The following is an 18126-nucleotide window of genomic DNA, read 5'->3' as shown; positions in this document are numbered from 1 at the left end:
AACCCTTTACTCTGCCTCCGCCTTGGGTTTCCTGCACGTGGGTTTGATTTTTGGTGCTCGGCCTCTGGCCGTTTTGTGACAATATCTTGCTCTCAAGCAGCTACATGTAGTTCTGTATTCACCTGCTAGCTTTCAATTTTGTTAATGTGAAACATAGAGATGGTATGTACCAATGTCACCTTGGGGAAAAACCATTACCATTATTATTAGTCGTAGTAGTGGTAGTATTGCATGAAAATCTAGAATGTACCAACATGAACATAACACTTTATAACAACCATCAAATTTTTAGCTAATTTAATTTATTATAAAATCATTATATGATCCTATTGTCAGCATATGATTAAATGATTTTATGAAATGCTGATAAAATGAATTCACAATTGTAATCGGACGGAATGGATACATGTAACTTGCACTTGATGTGGCGGTTGTGAGACTAACTCATTTTTAATATAAATACTTTTAGAACCCGAGTCTTACCAAGCAACGTACTGTATAACATATAAATAAGAGTGAAACTAAAAGAGGAGTAAATCTGAACACGAGCTAGTCTCAGTGTTTACGGTTAATGAATTATACCATTGACAATTGGGCTCTCTATATGTTCTTTAAAACCAGTACTATATAACTATCCATTTTAACTTTATAGTAAAAATATTTATAGCTCAAATATAAGTCTAGAGTATGGCATATAAGTATAAACATCAACTTTACAAGAACCGTCCATGTGAAACAGGCATAGTTTATAAGCCAATCATAAACCAGTCAATAACACATAACACCTGGTGTCATCATGCCATACTATGAAAATAATATAGGAAAACAGCCACAGTGACCTATGTTAATGTCTGAAATCCACTCTGCCTCCTCAGAAGTGTCTGAGGTAATATGCTTATTGTAGATTTACAAAGTGGAGCTGGAGATACAGCTGCATCTGGGTCACTCTTAAATATAACCACTCCATCTCATCTCATTGTCAGCCAGGCTTTTATTGGAAAATCACTCTGTTGCTCTTTATCTGAACCTTTGATCTTCACACACTGAACTTGCTCAGCAACCTTAAAGCGTAAACATTATCAGTCCGGTATAGACTGGATTTGTAAACCTGCTTGGCAATCTTTTTCACTTATACCTGCAGAGTGTGTTGACCAAGTTTATATGTATAAAATTATATTTCAAAAATGATGTTGCATAAGATTTTACAAGTAAACTTAAGACAAAGACTGTGGGCCATGAGGAAAAGCCAAGCGATATGTCATTTGGTGGGAAAGGCAAAAAGAAAAAGCAGTTTTCCATCACGGTGATAGTGATAGGTTGGCAGATACAGGGATGAATACCGCTCAGAGTGCGTATGTGACAGGTTTGCGGTGGGAACGTCATACTCGCAGCATCTCCAGTGAGGTCATTACAGATGCAAATCCCAGTCGCAGCGCTGTTTTATGACATCTGTTCTTGTTCTCCGGGTTGGCCCCGGCAAGCGTCCCGTCGAGGACTTGCAAATCAAGACAGAAAACGAGAGATGGGCGGACAGGTAGGCCCGCTCAGCTGTCAGTGCTGTCCCCCGTTTCCCTTCTTTTCCTCTCCACTTCTTTCCTACTGATCACAGCTCTGCCATTTCTGCTCCCATCAGTCATTTTCATTGCCCCATCCCTCTCCATGTCTTTCTCTCTCCGTGTTAGATGAGGACATTACACCCCAACCTCTGCCTGATACTTCAGCATCTGCCTCTTTCTGCCAATGGTTTTCTCCAAGGAGTTTGATGTTTCAGAGTGAACTGGGTCAAAGAGCTTCCTATTCCCTATACAGATGCCTGCTTCATGCAAGGGAAAGAGACCGCGATAGTTATGAGGTGACAAGCCTGTAAGAACACACCTACAGCATAGTTAGCTGCCTAAATCATAAAACGAGGTTGAGTCAGTAAAGGCAGAGTGACATTTAACTAACTCACAGCCATCTAAGAAATAAATTTGTACTTTAACGCTCAGTGCAAACATTCAGTAAAGTTTTGTCAGCCAGAAAGTAAGTTAGGTTTGAAGGTCAGGAGAGTGGATGATGGGGATAATATAGCGAATAATTAAAAGTGTAGGAGGCCACTCACAAACAAAGGCATGCTGATTAGACAGTCGCAACACAGGAACGTTGCGGAGGCAGCGTGGATTTGCCATTTAAATAACAAATATACAAACACTGGGCTGCCCAATTAGTTGTTCAGGATGATACATAAAGGAGGATAACTCAAACAACTCATGTACACATTCTTACTTAGGAGTGTTTCCATGGTGAAAGTAAAAAACTGCCCAACTTTCAACCAGAACACTGGTTTAAGTTTCATCTAGGACTGGCTTTCATTCCTGTTGAGTGAATATTAGGCAGCAAATCTACTTGTTAGCCGGTGAAATCAACTGGTAAAGTCCCAGTCATGCAGGCCTAAAGACTGGTCAGTCACCCTCCCAGAAACCACCAGTCATAAGAATGTGTATTACTTGAGCAGTTGGCATGTAGCACCACAGTGCACGAGGTCCGGAGCTCTGCAGTGAAAACCTCTTTGTGATTGTTTTGTTTGTTAGCAGGTTGTCTGTAGTTTGAGTGACACACCAATTAAACAGTCCAGATCAAAAGCTTAAGACCACTTGAAAAATGGCAAAAAATCAGATTTTGCATGGTTGGATCTTAAAAAGGGTTCAAGTAGAGCTTCAACATGCAACAAGAAGAAATGGGAGTGAGACAAAACATTTGTTTTGAGCATGCAATTTATTGAAAACTCTTAAACTGAAACAGGCTGATTTACAGCTGATCAAAACTTTAAGATGTGTCTTTAAAAGGTCACATCTGTGCAAACATGTGGATTCATTGTCATTTTCTGTCAGGTAGTCACACTGTCATGACGTTCTGATGGTAAAGGCAAAAAACTTTCCCCTTTTGAACATGGTCGGGTTGTTGAACTGCATAAGCAGGGTCTCCCGCAGCACACCATCGCTGCTCAGGTGGGAGGCAGTAAGACAGTCATTTGGAATTTCTTAAATGATCCTGATGGTTATGGAACAAAAAAGTCAAGTAGAAGACCCCAAAATATTTCACCAGCACTGAGCTCTAGGGTCCAATTGGCTGTCCGTCAAGACACTGGGCGATCCTTGACCCAAATTAAGGCCGTTACTGGTGCCAACTGCAGCCCCTTTACAATCAGACGGCATCTGACATTGATGGGCTTCAAAACCATTTTACTTCTTTTATAACATTTAGGTCCAATCATGTGAATGTCTCCTGAATTAAATCCTCAATCAACAAATCAGCAAAATCAGCTCTCCTATAAGAACAACTCACAGTTGATACCAATAAAATAACAAAGTGGATTCAAAATATTACAAAATACTGCCAAAAAAGGAAAAGTGTATGATATTCTGTCACTAGCAGTGATTGCTGTTTTTGTTGCTTTTTTTGGTTGAATATTATGTTGCTATAGCAACAACTAGTCACACAGATCTACAGTAATTATACTCACACATTGTGAAATTTGCCATTTTGTCAGACAGCAAATGCACTTAAAGCATTACCTTCTGGGTTTCTTTTTATTTTAACCATTCCTAAACAACTAGGAATGATATTTGCTGCTGTAATTAGTGTCCCTCCTTTGCCTAAGGCCTTAATGCTGATCCCTTTCTATTATACTGGCTCATTTGTACAATTTTCTATATCCAATTGTGGCTCACAAACTCTCAGACCTCCTGTTTCCTATTTCTGAATTTGGCCAGTGTTCTTCTGACAGTTTCACAATTGCTTCCATGAGAAAATACATAAAGCAAATTTTACTGGGTCACTGAAAAGCGTAACACCTACTGCTACAAATAGTGAGGACATGTTCATCTCACTAAATAACATTAATGATTATCTTAGCCATTTTTTAGTATGAGCAAAGAAAATGTTTGCGCTTTATTGTTAAATCAACAGATTTCTCACATCGGTTGCATGGCAGACTCGAAGGGCCAAAATCTTAGCCAAACAGGTATGCAGCAGCAGGGAGGAGTTAGGAACTAATGATTTGCTTGAGGTCTATCTTTCTTTCTCAGTTTAAATGATTCACATTTCTAAATGTCTATAAACGCTAGCTTGAGAAACACATCTGTGGAAAGCAACAAAATGTGGGCTTTTGGTGCCAAAGTCCTGTGGCTTTGCTTCTGTTTAAGAGCACGGTTAAAAACTGACGAGTGAAAAGTGACATTTCTGTCAACCCTGGGAACGCCTGTAGCGCAGCTCAACATGCACAGACTTGTACCTGTAAAGTAAGTCAGAGGAAGAAAGAGAAGCCCGACAAGGAGGACACTTATCTGCACAACGGCAGAAAAATACTTTTCGGCAACAGAAAACACATGTTGTAAGTATGAGCTTCAAATTGGCTTCACGCTTCAAGACAAAGAGGTTGTCTGTCAGTGAGCTTTTTGGTACTGTTGAATATTCTCACTGTTTTACTTCCCCTCCGGTCTGCTTTGTTCTTCGGTAATGACTGACTTTCTCTGATCTCGCCCATACAGAAAACATGTTGCTAAAATAAAACTGGAATGTGTTTTGCGGATGGTTTTCTCTTGTCTGCGAGTTGGAGAACAAGTATTTCTGATGGGGCTCCTGTGATCTGTGCCGTTTTTATTGGAACTTTCTTCCTTTGTGTTTCTCAGTATGCCTGCAGCTCTCTTTCCCTTCACTCTTTCCCTCCCGAAGAAAACATGAAAAAGGGCCAAAGACGAGCGAGAATACTTTGAGCTGAATGTGCTCTCTGTTCTATATGATGCACTCCAAAAACTGAGTGCCTGCATCAGGATAGCCTTTCTTCTGATGCCTTGTCCTGTACTTCTGAAGAACTGCTTGATAATGGTCATGAAACTGCAAACAGAACTTAAAGATGTCACAGCCTTTGGCTGAGTTTTGTTTTGTTATGAATAATTTTAGGAATTGAATGATTTAGAGCAACAGTGCTTAGACAAGTGAGCTTTTTACACAATTATCTAACAGAAATATGTGCCAAAGCTGTCAGTTTGAGCCTTCCTATTAATCTCGTATATGGCATTTTCTGCCTTCAGCATCTTGTCAACACCATAAAAAAGCAAAAGGGTTTGAAAAAGTAAAGACAGCTTCTCATGTTGGATGTGCTATATGCATCTGCAAGCTACTTTGAGACCCACCTCCACCCTCATCTCTCGTCTCTTCTTCTTCTGGATGTTTAGCATCAATATCAACACAAGCAGGTCTGTCTTTGCCTCCTCCAGCTAACACACAGCTTTACACTGCACAGCTCCAGACACACAGGGACACAGTGCCTCCCCTCACCAACAGCTGAAGTAGTTAACATTCATAACACTATACTACATTATAATAAAGACTAGCAATGATAGTTAGATAAAAGAAGAATAACTACAGGTCAGAGATGGGATATTAAGCCATGACAGAGCAGATTATGGACATGTAGAGAATCCGTCAGGTTGCTGTCTGTGCACGACAGCCGGGGAACTGTAGCTGAACTGAGCAGAGGGTTCAGAGTTTGGAGAACTAATCTGAGTAAATAAATAGTAACATCTAGAGCACAGCAGTGCAATCAGACAGACCTCAGGCCTGAAAAGCAGAGCTAAGGATGCAAAGAAATGCAGACTGAGAGTGAGTGATCTGTGGGGGTGGTTTTTGTGTGTGTGTCTCTTTTGCATTTTCCATACTGCTCTTCCACAATAATTAAATAATTGAGATGCCAGGTATTGTGTTGTTTCTTGTATCCTTTGTTTATTAGTAGGTTTTAAAATATGTTATCTTCACGATTCGTGATAATCAAAATAATTTCTAAAACAAATGCACCTTTTATATTGAATCCTAAATACTTACTTTGTAAAAAGTTACTTTTAATAGGGGAAATTAGTTGTTAATTAACAAGTAAACTTTGTCAGCATTTGACTTTGTCGTCATTACTTCTGTTGTTGAACGATGGGGTCAAAATCTTTCCCATCATATCAAAAAATGGTTTCCAGGATTTTCCTCCTATCGAGTTTAAAATCGTACTATTCTGACAACCTTAATGCACATTAAAGGCGGCGTGCTCTTCCCTTACATTTTTCACTTATTTGGATGGAAGGGAATTAACCTAATTTAATTTAAAAGAAGAAAAGGTTCTCTAGTTCATATGCTTACCTTCGTCAGGGCATTAATTTGCAGCTAAATGTTTCATAGAATTCAGCAAAAACAGATGTTAATCTGTTAACTAGAATCTGATAGAAAAATATGGGGGAAATCTGCTAGTTTGCAAGCAACACAAGTCTCCAGCATCTGTCTGTTATGCTCAGTCATTTGGGCAGCTGTCACAGCAGAAAAGTGTGTGACACTAACTCTGCAATGTTGGCTTGCCGCAGCAGGCTGGACTGTGCTGCCTGGAGCAGTCTTGCACCAGGTACTAATGCTTGGCTTACAGTGTCAGGCTGATGCTGCTGACTTAATGACATCCTAGAGAGAGAAAAAAATCCACTGACATGAGGAAGTGTTCTTGATTTCTATATTTCTTCACACTGACAGCTCTCTATAGCCAAGCATATGGGAAAATTATTCTCAAGCACTGTTAAAGAAATTATGATGCCCATAACTGAGGCTCTAAAAACTGTCCCCAAAAAAGCTCACAGCTCTGGTTGCCAGGCACCCTCTGAATCTCGGACACAGGACATTCATCTATGATGTGCACATTTCTGAGTGTGTATCTTATAAAGAAGCAGGGCAGAGCAGTGTTTAAAGCGTACCCTCTCTGGAGCGCTGTCTTGCAGTGGCTTCAGACACACCAGCAGCTTCTTCTCTGCTGCACCTGCTCCTCTCAGCGCTTTCCTTTGTTATTTTCTCAGTTCATTTTCAGTTTTTATTTTTATACTCCAGTCTCAAATATTAGTCCTGCAGAAATAGAAGGCCTAACTGTAATTGGCCACCTGGTGACTTGAAATTGTTAAATGAGATCTATTTAGCTTTATACATATAAAAGTTCCAACCTGAACCGTTAAGCATCAGCCAATTTGTGTTCAGTCCAAATCAACTTTAGCACAAGCTAAAGCAAAAAGCCACAATTCCAAAAAGGTGGGGTACTGTGTAAAATGTAAATAACAGAATGAAATGATTTTTAAATCTCATAAATCTTGATTTTACTCAGAGAACAGGAGAATATATAAAACATATCAGATGTTTTAGGTTGGACATGTTACTTGTTGATAACAAACAACAGCTCACTTTAAATTTGGTGGCGATTTCACTGTGTTGCATGCTGATTTTTGAGAGAGGAATGTTGTCCTGCTCTGGTCTGATGTAGGATTCCAGCTCCTCAACAGTCCTGGGTCTTCATTGTCATATTTTTCGTTCCATGATGTGCCCAGTCAGGTCTGACTAAACAGGTCTGGACTGCAGCCAGCTCAGTACCTGGACACTTTTACAACAAAGCCATGCCCTTGTAATAGCTCCAGTATGGGGTTTAGCACTGTTTGCCAAAATACTGTATGCAACAGCTTCCATTAAAAGGATATCAAATCTGGATGGGAGCATATGTGGCTCTAATATCATCTTTACTTCTGAGAAACTCTGTAACAACAGTATCAAAAACATTCAAGCTGGCTCATCTTCAAGTATTTATTGGAACATTTCTTTAACACAGGTAGAATAAAGTCTTTTTTTACGCTCAAAAGCTTGGACGCTTTAGTCCTTGCTCTACCACTTTGTACTGTCAGACTAGTTTAAGAGCATAAAAAGTGAAACCTTTGCTATCATCAGTGCGTCATATTCCTCCCGTCAGATCTTGGCCATTTTTCCTGTTTGTTCCTATTAGTGCTCCCTTAGATCACTTACTTTAAATAGTTCTAAGCCTTATATAATTCAGCAAGTAATTGAAAGCCCACCCCGGGTTATGAATATGTATGTTGTAGTTAGAAGAGCCTGTGGGAATATACAGGAGGTTGCATTAAAAAAATAGTACCTAACAGAATCCTGAGGAGCTGTCACAGATATAAATAGCACACGTTTCCCTACGAGCAGAAGCTACTGTACCTGCCTGCTTACAATCAATATTTATATCTGTCATTGACATTATCTGTAAAGCAGCTCTTATGTCATCCGAATGTCAGATAGCGTGACTAGGTCTTGCCAAGTATTTGATCCTGTGAGTCTGTCGCTGATTTTTTTAATTTATTTGCTCTACTTTTCAGCGCGTTCACTTGCTTTAATTCCTTGAATAACATTTACCGCTCTGACTTATTCTCATCTGGTTCCCTGCTGCTGCAATGACCCAGTTTGCCCACAAGAATCATTAAAGTTTCATCTAATTTAGAATCTCTGAACAAGTGTATTAAGGCAAGAGGATGCTGCTGGTTTGCCATAAAAAACAGATTTCTGACATAAATCTAACTCACTGTAGATGAGTTACAATTAAACTTACAGGCTTTTCAGTCCATGCTAGTACCCCCAGTCCCCACAGCTGTCTAACTGCCATCTGCATAATGTTAGCAGCTCATGTGTAAGATATTTAGTTACTCTTGTTTCCAAACTGCAGTATTGATAATTTTTTGCATTTGTATCATTTTATATTGATATTTTAAAAGACTATTATGATATTATCTGCTTTTCATCATCAAATTTGGATCTAGGAGAGCCTAAAAACTGTTTTGTAGGGAGTAACTGTTTTGTCTAATGGCTAAACAAGTATTCTCATAAAAGTAATGTTTCTGCATGAACCCGGTCCTTTCGTTCCTAGTTCTGCTTCCTCCCTTTGTGTACTATCACACTTTTTCCTCACCAGTGAACTATCCAACCTGTATCAATATACCCTGCTCTGAAAATTTAAAGCAGCACTTTTTAATGAGTATTGTATCAAGTCAGTTAAACTTCTGGGATATTGATCTGGTTGATTGATCGAGGTTATTGTTAATCAGTTTCAGCTGCTTTGGTGTTCATGAAATTAATAACAGGTGCACTAAGGGTACAGCAATGAGACAACCTCCCAAAAAACAATGGTCACTGACACTGTCCCCCTCCTCATCTTTTTTGACTGTTTTGGGGTAGTTTTGTATTTGGCTGGTCAATACTGGCAGCATCAAGCAATATCTGGAGTAATCCAACACTTCCAGCATAGCACACCAATATGTTCCATTGCTAGAAGGTTTGCTGTGTCTCTCAGCACAGTCTCAAGAGCATGGAGGAGATTCCACGAGACAAGCAGTTCATCTAGGAGAGCTGGACAGGGCCATAGAAAGTCCTTAATCCATCAGCAGGACCAATATCTGCTCCTTTGTGCAAGGACGAACAGGATGAGCACTGCCACAGCTATAACATAACCTGCAGCAAATCACTGGTGTGTTGTCCCTGACCAACCAATCAGCAACAGACTTTATGAGGGTGGCCTGATCGCCCATTGTCCTCTATTGGGCAGTGTGCTTAAGACTCTTAAATTTTGCAATTTTAGTTACAGCAAAGTGGGGGGTTCCTTTGGAGTTTTTGCATTTTTGGACTTTTGACTCTTTCCTGCTCTTTCTGTCAACTGACCTAAACACTCAATTAAAACTGAGGTACAGACTTTTATCCTGCCTCTGAGTGAACTGTTCTGTTCACCCTCCTTTAAGAAGTGCTGGGGTTGCTAGTCAGAAAAAGGCAACTGAACTTCTATAGAAATTTTTTGAAGACATTTTACATCTTATCCAGGAATCTTCTGAAGGAGAAGCATTACTCAATATTATTTTTTTAATACATCATGTTGTATTATTTCTCAATGGAGTTATTTGTTACCCTACTGGTTACATCACATTTGCCTCACTGTGTAACATGAGTTGAAATGCATTGTCAGTTAACAATATAAACCTTGGGCTATAATCCCACACATTGACAAAAAATCTCTATGCTAATCAGAACACACAAGATCAGTCTTTTAATGTTTAAGTTTGAAACAAAAGCAGAAACACAATCGAAGGTGAAAACAAGCCCATAGAGACTTCCATTGTAGAAACATGGTCAATGGAGGCTACAAGCAAGCTCAGGCTCTGGATGCAGTGCACGAGTCAGCATACGCTCATCCTGGGTTCTTTGCGACCTTTGTGGTGAAATGTGTTAACACCACAGGGACACTTAACGTAAAAGTGGTTATTATGACAGGTGGCTATCTCTCAAATGTTTCCACAGTACTCTATGCAGTTCTGTGAAAAACTACATACACCCTATGTTTTTGTACATTGTAGAAAAACATTTGGCAGCAATAACTTGAAGTAATTGTTTGTTTGTTTTTTTAGTTAATTTATTAGACTCTCATGTTGTTGCAAAGGAATTTTGGCATACTCTTATTTACAGCGTTGGTTCAGTTCATTGATGTTTGTTGGCATTCATTTATGCACAGTTCTTCTAAGATCCTGCCACAGCGTTTCAGTCATGTTGACGTCTGGACTTTGAGTGGGCCGTTGCAGCACCATGGTAGTTTTGTTTTTCAGTCATTTTGTGAAAGCTTTGCTGCTGCTGAATGGGATCATTGTTCTTTTCGTTTGCCAAACTTTAGCTGTCAGCACAATGGCTTCTATTTGACTCTAGAACACTTTGGTATAAAGAGGAGTTCAGGATGAGCTCAAAGACTGTAAGGTGTCAAGCTCCTGTAGTATAAAAAAACCCCAAATCATCACCCTTCTACCACTGTACTCGGCAGTTGCAATGAAGTATTTGTGCTGATATGCTGTGTTTGATTTGGTGTTGTACTTTATGACCAAACATTTCCAATTTGGTCCCTCTGTCCAAAGAATTTGGTTGCGGATTATTCAGATGGAGCTTTGCAAACCTTTGCTGCCAAGTTATTGTTAGAGAGAATAGACTTTCTATACTTGTTGTTGTTCTTGTTCAGCTTTTTCCAAATTGCTCTGTCATAAACTTTAATATTTAACACGCTAACTGAGGCCAGTTAACTCTGAGATGCAGCTCTTGGGTTTTTTGCAGTTCCTCTAAACATGAATTTCTCTGGGGGAATTTTCTGGGGCATCCATCGACTCCAGGGAAGATTTTGGCATTGTGTTAACACACATATGAATGCTCCAGACTGCATTCAGGTTCTTATGCTTTTATACAAATGCTCACACTTAATGATGATCATTTAATCAGGTGCAGCACCTGGCTGCTACTTATCCTCAAAATTCCTTTTGGAAACAGTAAATATGCACTTAATTTTTCGCGTGGCTGTATCATTTGATTAAGCTGATGGTCCCATCCTTCTGGGAGGAAATCATGCACTCCTTTTTTTATAGGCAACCAATCAAACCAATGATTTTCACATTATGAAGTCAGCATTTATGACATACTTTGTGATGATACGTAAAAGCAAAAAATTGCAAGGAAAATATCTGAATACTTCTTTCACTGCTGTGGTCAGGAATGAACTCACATCCAGGAGAAGCACTGACTGATCTAATATTTGGCATCAGATATCAAGTCATTCACTGTACTGATACCTGGTATTCAATTAGGAGCCAATATCAGCTAAGATGTTACTCATTGTTATTAATTTCATCCTCTAGACTTGGAAATATGACAAGATGAGGTACCCATTTGGAGTTTTATTAAACTGACAATATGAATGATTTATATCAGTTAATTTAAAAAGTGACGTTTAAGAGATAAAACGTTAATTAGTTAATCTAATGTAATAAGTAGGTACAATTTGGGATTTAACTTTTTATCAGCTTATCTCTGACGTGAATGTGCCCTGGTCCTTTGTACAGAATGTACACTGTCTGTTTGACAAGATGTACGTTTCATGAAGATTTTTTTTTTCAATTTTGCTCTGCAGAGCTCCTGTTAATGATGTCATTGATGGCGTGGGGGGAATCATTTGACCGTCTTCTGGAGTGTAAAAGTAAGGCCACTTACTCCTCTCATTGTCCTGTCAAAGGCTGCTCTCTCTCAATTCCTCATCCTCTCTCTCTGTCTTTTTTCTTTTCTACCTTCTCAATTCTACACCGCTCGGCCCTGCAAATCTTGGTGAATTGCCCTCGGGACTTCTTTAGGAGGATCGAGGATATATTCTCCTCTCAAGTTCATCAAACCCATTTGGAAGATATATTTAAGGAGGACGACACTGGCCGAGATAAGAAGCGTAATCTGAGCTGCCGGTGTAGATAGGATGATTTCAACCAACTCTTATTCATTTATAAAGCCGGCACCCGCTCGCGGCTATCACCTGACCACACTCCTGCCCTTTTTTTGAAAATGACAGAGGTGGCAGATAAGTTCTTTCTTTTTCTCACTCTTTACGCTGCCTTTCGTCTCTCATCACTCCACTGAAATGAACTCAGCCCATCTGTAATATTTTAGCCTGTTGTCTTCGGCATCAAGATTGACTGCCCTCCAGAGTATAAATTTCATCTCGCATTCCATTTGCTCCATTTCCCTTTGAAGGACTGCAATGACACGTTTGATAAACAGGTAAACGGGGGCAGAAAAAAAAGGAAAAGAAAAAAAATCTAATGCCATTCATATACCTTTACGTCTCATGCGAATTTAACCAGTCAGCTCTGTTGTGATTGAAAGTTCAGATATGGAGTGATTTGTAGACGGGAACAAGCGGCCTCTGGATGTGTTTTGTTTCCTGTCAATTACTGTCAGAGCGCCAGCTGTGATTTATGTAAAGCAATTTCTGTGAATAACACCGGTGCTCGCAGTTAGCTGCTTGTTTGTGCTCCCCTAAGACGAGCTGAGTATTTAACACCTGCGTTGGCATCAGAGCTCCATGAATACGCCCATAACAAAGGTAAGGAGTGTGGGGAGCAGATAACAAGAAATATTGGTGTGTGCAATTATATGATGCAGAGGCAGAGTGCGGGGTTCGGTTTTTGAAGGTTTTGAAGTTAAAAGGGCCTCCAGACATGCACCACAATGCCTGGCAGTTTTCTGCATCGTCTCTTTGTTCACTGCCTTCTTTGAGCTTACGAGCACTGTTAGGAGGAAAGGAGAATGTGAGAGAAAGATACAGAATTGCTTAACCTTCAGAGGAGGCTTGTTGCTCTCATGAAATTTACCTAAAATACTTTATAAATTTGAAAGTGAATGATTCGTTTAAATTTGCTTTCACCCAATTTTTTGTCCCTGTCGTCAGAAAAACTTGTTCCTGATTCAAGAGCTTACAGCAGTTTACAGTGAACAAAGGAGGCCTCTTTTGAAGAGCACAGGGCGGAAGTTTCTGGTGACAGACAGTGAAATTGAAATAGCAGAAAAGTCCAAATGAGCTGCTGTTTCCTGTACATTAGATATGTGAATCCTTCAAATCAGTGTAAAAAGTTATTTTCAAGTTTACGTCTTTCATTTATTTGCACTGAAATCAGCCGCAATGACTGCGATGAATCATGACGATGCGCATGGATGTAAAATAGCCATCATATAAGCTAATTCATTCTGAAATGATCATCTCAGAGGTGGATAGAGTCCCAGGAATGGTAGAGCTTGAGTTTCAGACCTTCAGTCTAAAAGAACTCATTGACTTGTATATTTGGCGATTTGGTTCTGCTCTGAGTCCTCCCCAGTCGGGAGAGCAGTAGTAGCTTCCCTCAGTACAGAGAGCAATTGGCATCAATGACATGACACTGATAAAGTCAAAAATAAAGTTAATAGCTTGAAATAGATGAGCTGGGGTTTAGGTGGGTTGCAAAGTAGCTTACAGATGCATCATGATTAGGAAGGCTGCCAAAAGTAATGTAATGTTCAACAAGATCATTTTTAATTTAACTATTCAACAAGCTGATTTTTTTTCTATCCTGTACCTTGCCATATGTGGTTAAGGTTTAAAAATGATCCTATTTTGTCTCTGTCAGGTCTCATGGCATTTTGTGAAACAGTCATAAAAAAATCTTTAAAAAAGAAATATTTTGTGGTCTTTGTGGGCATGAATTATTACGCTTTTTCCTGTCTCTGAACAACATGTATTTGTAGTGATGCATTTCAAATTTGTGTCACCATGGTAACTAAGAAAACAGCATCTGGCAGCAGCTGTATTTGAACCCAAACCATGATATTTTTTTAACGTTTAAACCTTAAAAAGTGACATATTTGTAGTGAACAATGTATTTATCAATCAAATGATATTTGTAAAACTCTCAGGCAAGAAAGTTAACGTGGCTCCCTCCTCCACTACCCCACCGCTGTTTTGGAACAGGACAACACTTCACTTGATAGCATAAATGTGAAAGCACACAGCACTAATCAAACCATGGTTCAAAGATATTTCTCTTTAAACAGCTGTCTAATCAATAATCTTTTTTTCCAAGACATCAAAGTAACAACTACCAGTAAGCACAAGTGAAACCAATGATTTAAGCATAATTTTTCCACAGCTTACATAGTTAATAATAAATCCAGCAAACATACTTTTGAGGAATATAAGGTTGTTTTTTTTTAATAATTTATGGAATTGAAAATCTAGACTTTTTATAAATTAAGACACTAAAGTTTTACAAAAACTAATTTAGAAATATTTTCCTTGGACCATGATGGACACAAACCACTAGCAAATTTAGACAATTTGGAATAATTTATATAACACTATAAGACACTTTTAAAAGAAAATATAATCATGTAACGGCCTATGACATGTTATGATTCACAAATAATAGGCTAAAGTGCCTTTACTGTATGTTTAGGGTGTTACCAGATATACTGTTTTATATATGCAGTTGTTAGCATCACAAATGTGAGCTACCTGAGCTCTGGAAGCGACTGATTGAGTTTTGTGGTGTAATACAGATGAGGAAAAAAAATCCAACCTGTGAAGTTATAAAACTGTAGCAGTCTGAACACACAGGCCCTTAAAAATTCAAGTCTTTACTTCTTCAGGGTTTGAAATGAAACTGTCTGTATTTCAAAGTGCTTTTGTTGTTTTTGCACAGCTGGCCAGCTGGTGTTTGAGGACTTCTTGAGGACAGAGTACAGTGACGAGAATCTTCTTTTCTGGCTGGCCTGCAAAAAGTACAAGAAAATAACCAGAGTGACAGAAATGACCATTGCTGCCAAACGGATATACACTGAGTTTGTCCAAGTTGGTGCACCTAGACAGGTATGGCTTTTGTGAATTGAGGAGTAAACAAAGTCAGACCTGTGTCTCTACAAATCACGCCCGGTTGGAGGTGATTTGACTCACTTTTACTATAAAAACATTCAAATAAAAGGAAATCTTTCACTCTCTGTTATTCAGTACTACACAGTTTATCTTTTACAGTTAAACACATGATGTAAAAATATATTCAGAAAGAAAGGGTGAAATAAAAGCTGCTGTTTCTGAACCTAGATAAACATTGACTGTGTGACCAGAGAAGAAATCAGTAAAAATATCTCTCAGCCGGGGCCAAATTGCTTCGACGGGGCGCAGAAACTGATATATGGCCTGATGGAAAACGACTGTTACCCACGATTTCTGAAATCAGAAATCTACCAAGATCTCCTGGAGCAGGCTGAACAGCAATGAAAGCAAGATGAGGAAGAAGAAGACAAAAAAAACCATGGCTGACACCTCTTTGAATGATTGATTTTGCACCTCAGAAGACTCTTTAGAAACTCAGTTAAACAAAAAGCGCTGCCTGTCAGATGAAGGAGGAGTGAAAGGACATACAGAGCTGTTTGTATGGAGACTGACAGGATCTAAAAGCCAAACATGATCTAAATAATGTATTAAGCTGCTTTTGAAGTCAATTTTTGTTTTGGATTTGATGTTGCACAAAACGCCTGTAATTCAAAAAAAAAAAAAAAAAAAGATATCACGCCTTGAAAGGTTGACATTTGTTTGGATGAACATCAAGGGTAAATTCTGTCATTTGTAAACACGCCTCCTTAAATGATTTAGAATATGTTTTGGGAAAGTAAATTTTTCATTACACTGTCTTTTGGTATCCAATCACACAAACTAATAAGATGTGAACAGTGCCTAAGCAATATGATAGGATGTAACAGGTGATGTCATCTCTTTGGCCTGATGAAATTCTCTTTGTGTATATTTGAAAAGTGTTTTTTTATGGCAGTAGGAAATGTACGAAAATGTTCTATTGTTGCAGCGGTGAATCACACGGGCTTAGATTTAGTTTAGTCTGGCTGTACATAACCTGCTACCTCTGGAAAGAGTTTATTTGCTGCACAGCTTGGAAACAGGCTGCCAATCATCTGATTACTATACAATGTGATACCACCGGACCATTGTACGCTGCCTGTCAAAATATTGACAGTAAATATCGTGTTAAAAAAGCACTGTATAGTTGTTTTTGTTGGATAAATGCTGCAGCTGCTGTGGCTGATTAGTGGTTAAAAAATAGTTCTACGCACGAGCCTGTGTGTTTGCAAATGAGTATGTGTGGCCTTCACTGTGGCCATTTTGTCAAATGATGTGTCAAGCACCTCTTCTATATGAGCATGCACAGAGCCTGAAGCACAAAGCCTGGGTTAACAGCAAAAAGTTGATGAGCATCATTGTGATACCCGTTATGTCTGACTTGAGTTTTTGGATTTGACAAACCAGCTAACATAAAACTTGCTTTGTAATATCAAGTTTGGCGTTTAGGACCAGCACAGTTCAGCTGGTTTGCTAAAATAGAGTGGTGAAATAAATATATTCACTTATAAGAATAAGAATTGTGTGTAACATGTGAACATTATCAAAGATGGACTTAGATTCCAGGCCTAAAAAGGTTAGACAGAAGGAAAATGCCTTAAACGTGCGTTCTGCTTAACTGCCAGTAGAGGGCAAACTCTAGAAGTGTGTAAGAAAATGATTTGACCTCAATAAATACTTTACAGATGAGTTTATGGCTCCAGTCACTAATTTCAGATCATATTTAACAAAAAGAAACAAACAAAAAAAACATAGTCAATTTTCTAAATTAGAGTTATTCTAAAAGCCAGAGCTGAGGATTAATAATTGGCCTATGAGCCATGAGCATGAGGTTTCACAGTCAGGCATGCCTCCTGCTTGTCATGTTCCGTTTCAAGATGGTGAAGGTAAAAACACTCAACCTGAGGACTTACGTGGACCATTTCAAAAAGAAATGCTGCTGCAGTAAATGAAAGAAATCAGTCAGCACGACTCTTTGGCCTTTTTTGTAGGAAATTGTAGGAAATACACGTGTAAAAATGTCTGGAAAAGTTCTGGTAGCTTGTTGCAATGATTGTATTGTATTTATACAATACATTTATTTTATTAATTTATTAATTTTATTGTAGACACATTGTAAAAAACAGAAGATTCTATAGTATATAGTATACTTTGTTATAAATATACATTTAGGGCGCTCAACTGTCGTCTTTTCCAGGTTAATTCTGGCCTCTGATGTTTGACACCCATTTTATACCGTCTATGGTAGGTTTGCACTCTTGCCTTGACTGTTATATTTTTCTTATAATCTCTAAAACTGTAAATGACTTGCTCCAGTTGCCTGAATCAGGTCCATGTTTGCACAAATGGAGAGTTACATGTCACGTGTCACAGCGAGCCTGACGCAGACAGCCTAGTTCAAATTCAAATTCAAATTCAAATTCAAATTTTATTTGTCACATACACAGTCATACACAGTATGATATGTAGTGAAATGCTTGGACAACTGCTCGTGACCTAAAGAAAACAAAAAGGAAAAGGCTATGAATAAGATAGGAAATAAATATGAAAAATTAAAAAGGGTAAATTTAACTAGGAAGGAAGAATAAAATAATAAGGTTAAAAATGAAATAACTGTACAACACAAATTAGAATGAAGGGTAAATTTAACTGGGAAGAATAAGATAAATATATAAATTAAAGTTGAAAATAAAATAACTGTACAACAAAATACACAATATAGAACTATATAAGAATGTATGAAGAAATCTAAATCTAAATAAATATATACACAATAACAGCAGCTGTACAAGTATTAACCGGAAATGAAGAATATAGTGACCAGTGTTGTGCAAAAACAAAGTCGAAGTCCAGTGTGTGTAAGAACTGTATGTGTGGGTCAGTACTGTGTGGTGGTGTGATTGAGAGACCGTATCGCCTGCGGGAAGAATGACTTGCTCCAGTTGCCTGAATCAGGTTTGCACAAATGGAGAGTTAAATGTCACGTGTCACAGCGAGCCTGACGCAGACAGCCTAAGTTAACA

At 38.6% G+C, this 18126-nt stretch overlaps 1 long non-coding RNA gene across 1 annotated transcript; it reads left to right on the top strand.

The window, feature by feature from the left end:
- Positions 1–4086: 4086 nt before the first annotated feature.
- Positions 4087–16792, top strand: LOC120742931. The gene is made up of 4 exons (XR_005697993.1): positions 4087–4372; positions 11807–11872; positions 14895–15061; positions 15293–16792. It is a non-coding gene; the product is annotated as an uncharacterized LOC120742931 (long non-coding RNA).
- Positions 16793–18126: the final 1334 nt, after the last annotated feature.

Source organism: Simochromis diagramma, unplaced genomic scaffold (genome assembly GCF_900408965.1).
Source record: "Simochromis diagramma unplaced genomic scaffold, fSimDia1.1 OVJJ01000553.1, whole genome shotgun sequence".
NCBI classification, from domain to species: Eukaryota; Metazoa; Chordata; class Actinopteri; order Cichliformes; family Cichlidae; genus Simochromis; species Simochromis diagramma.
This window is presented reverse-complemented; position numbering and strand designations above follow the sequence as displayed.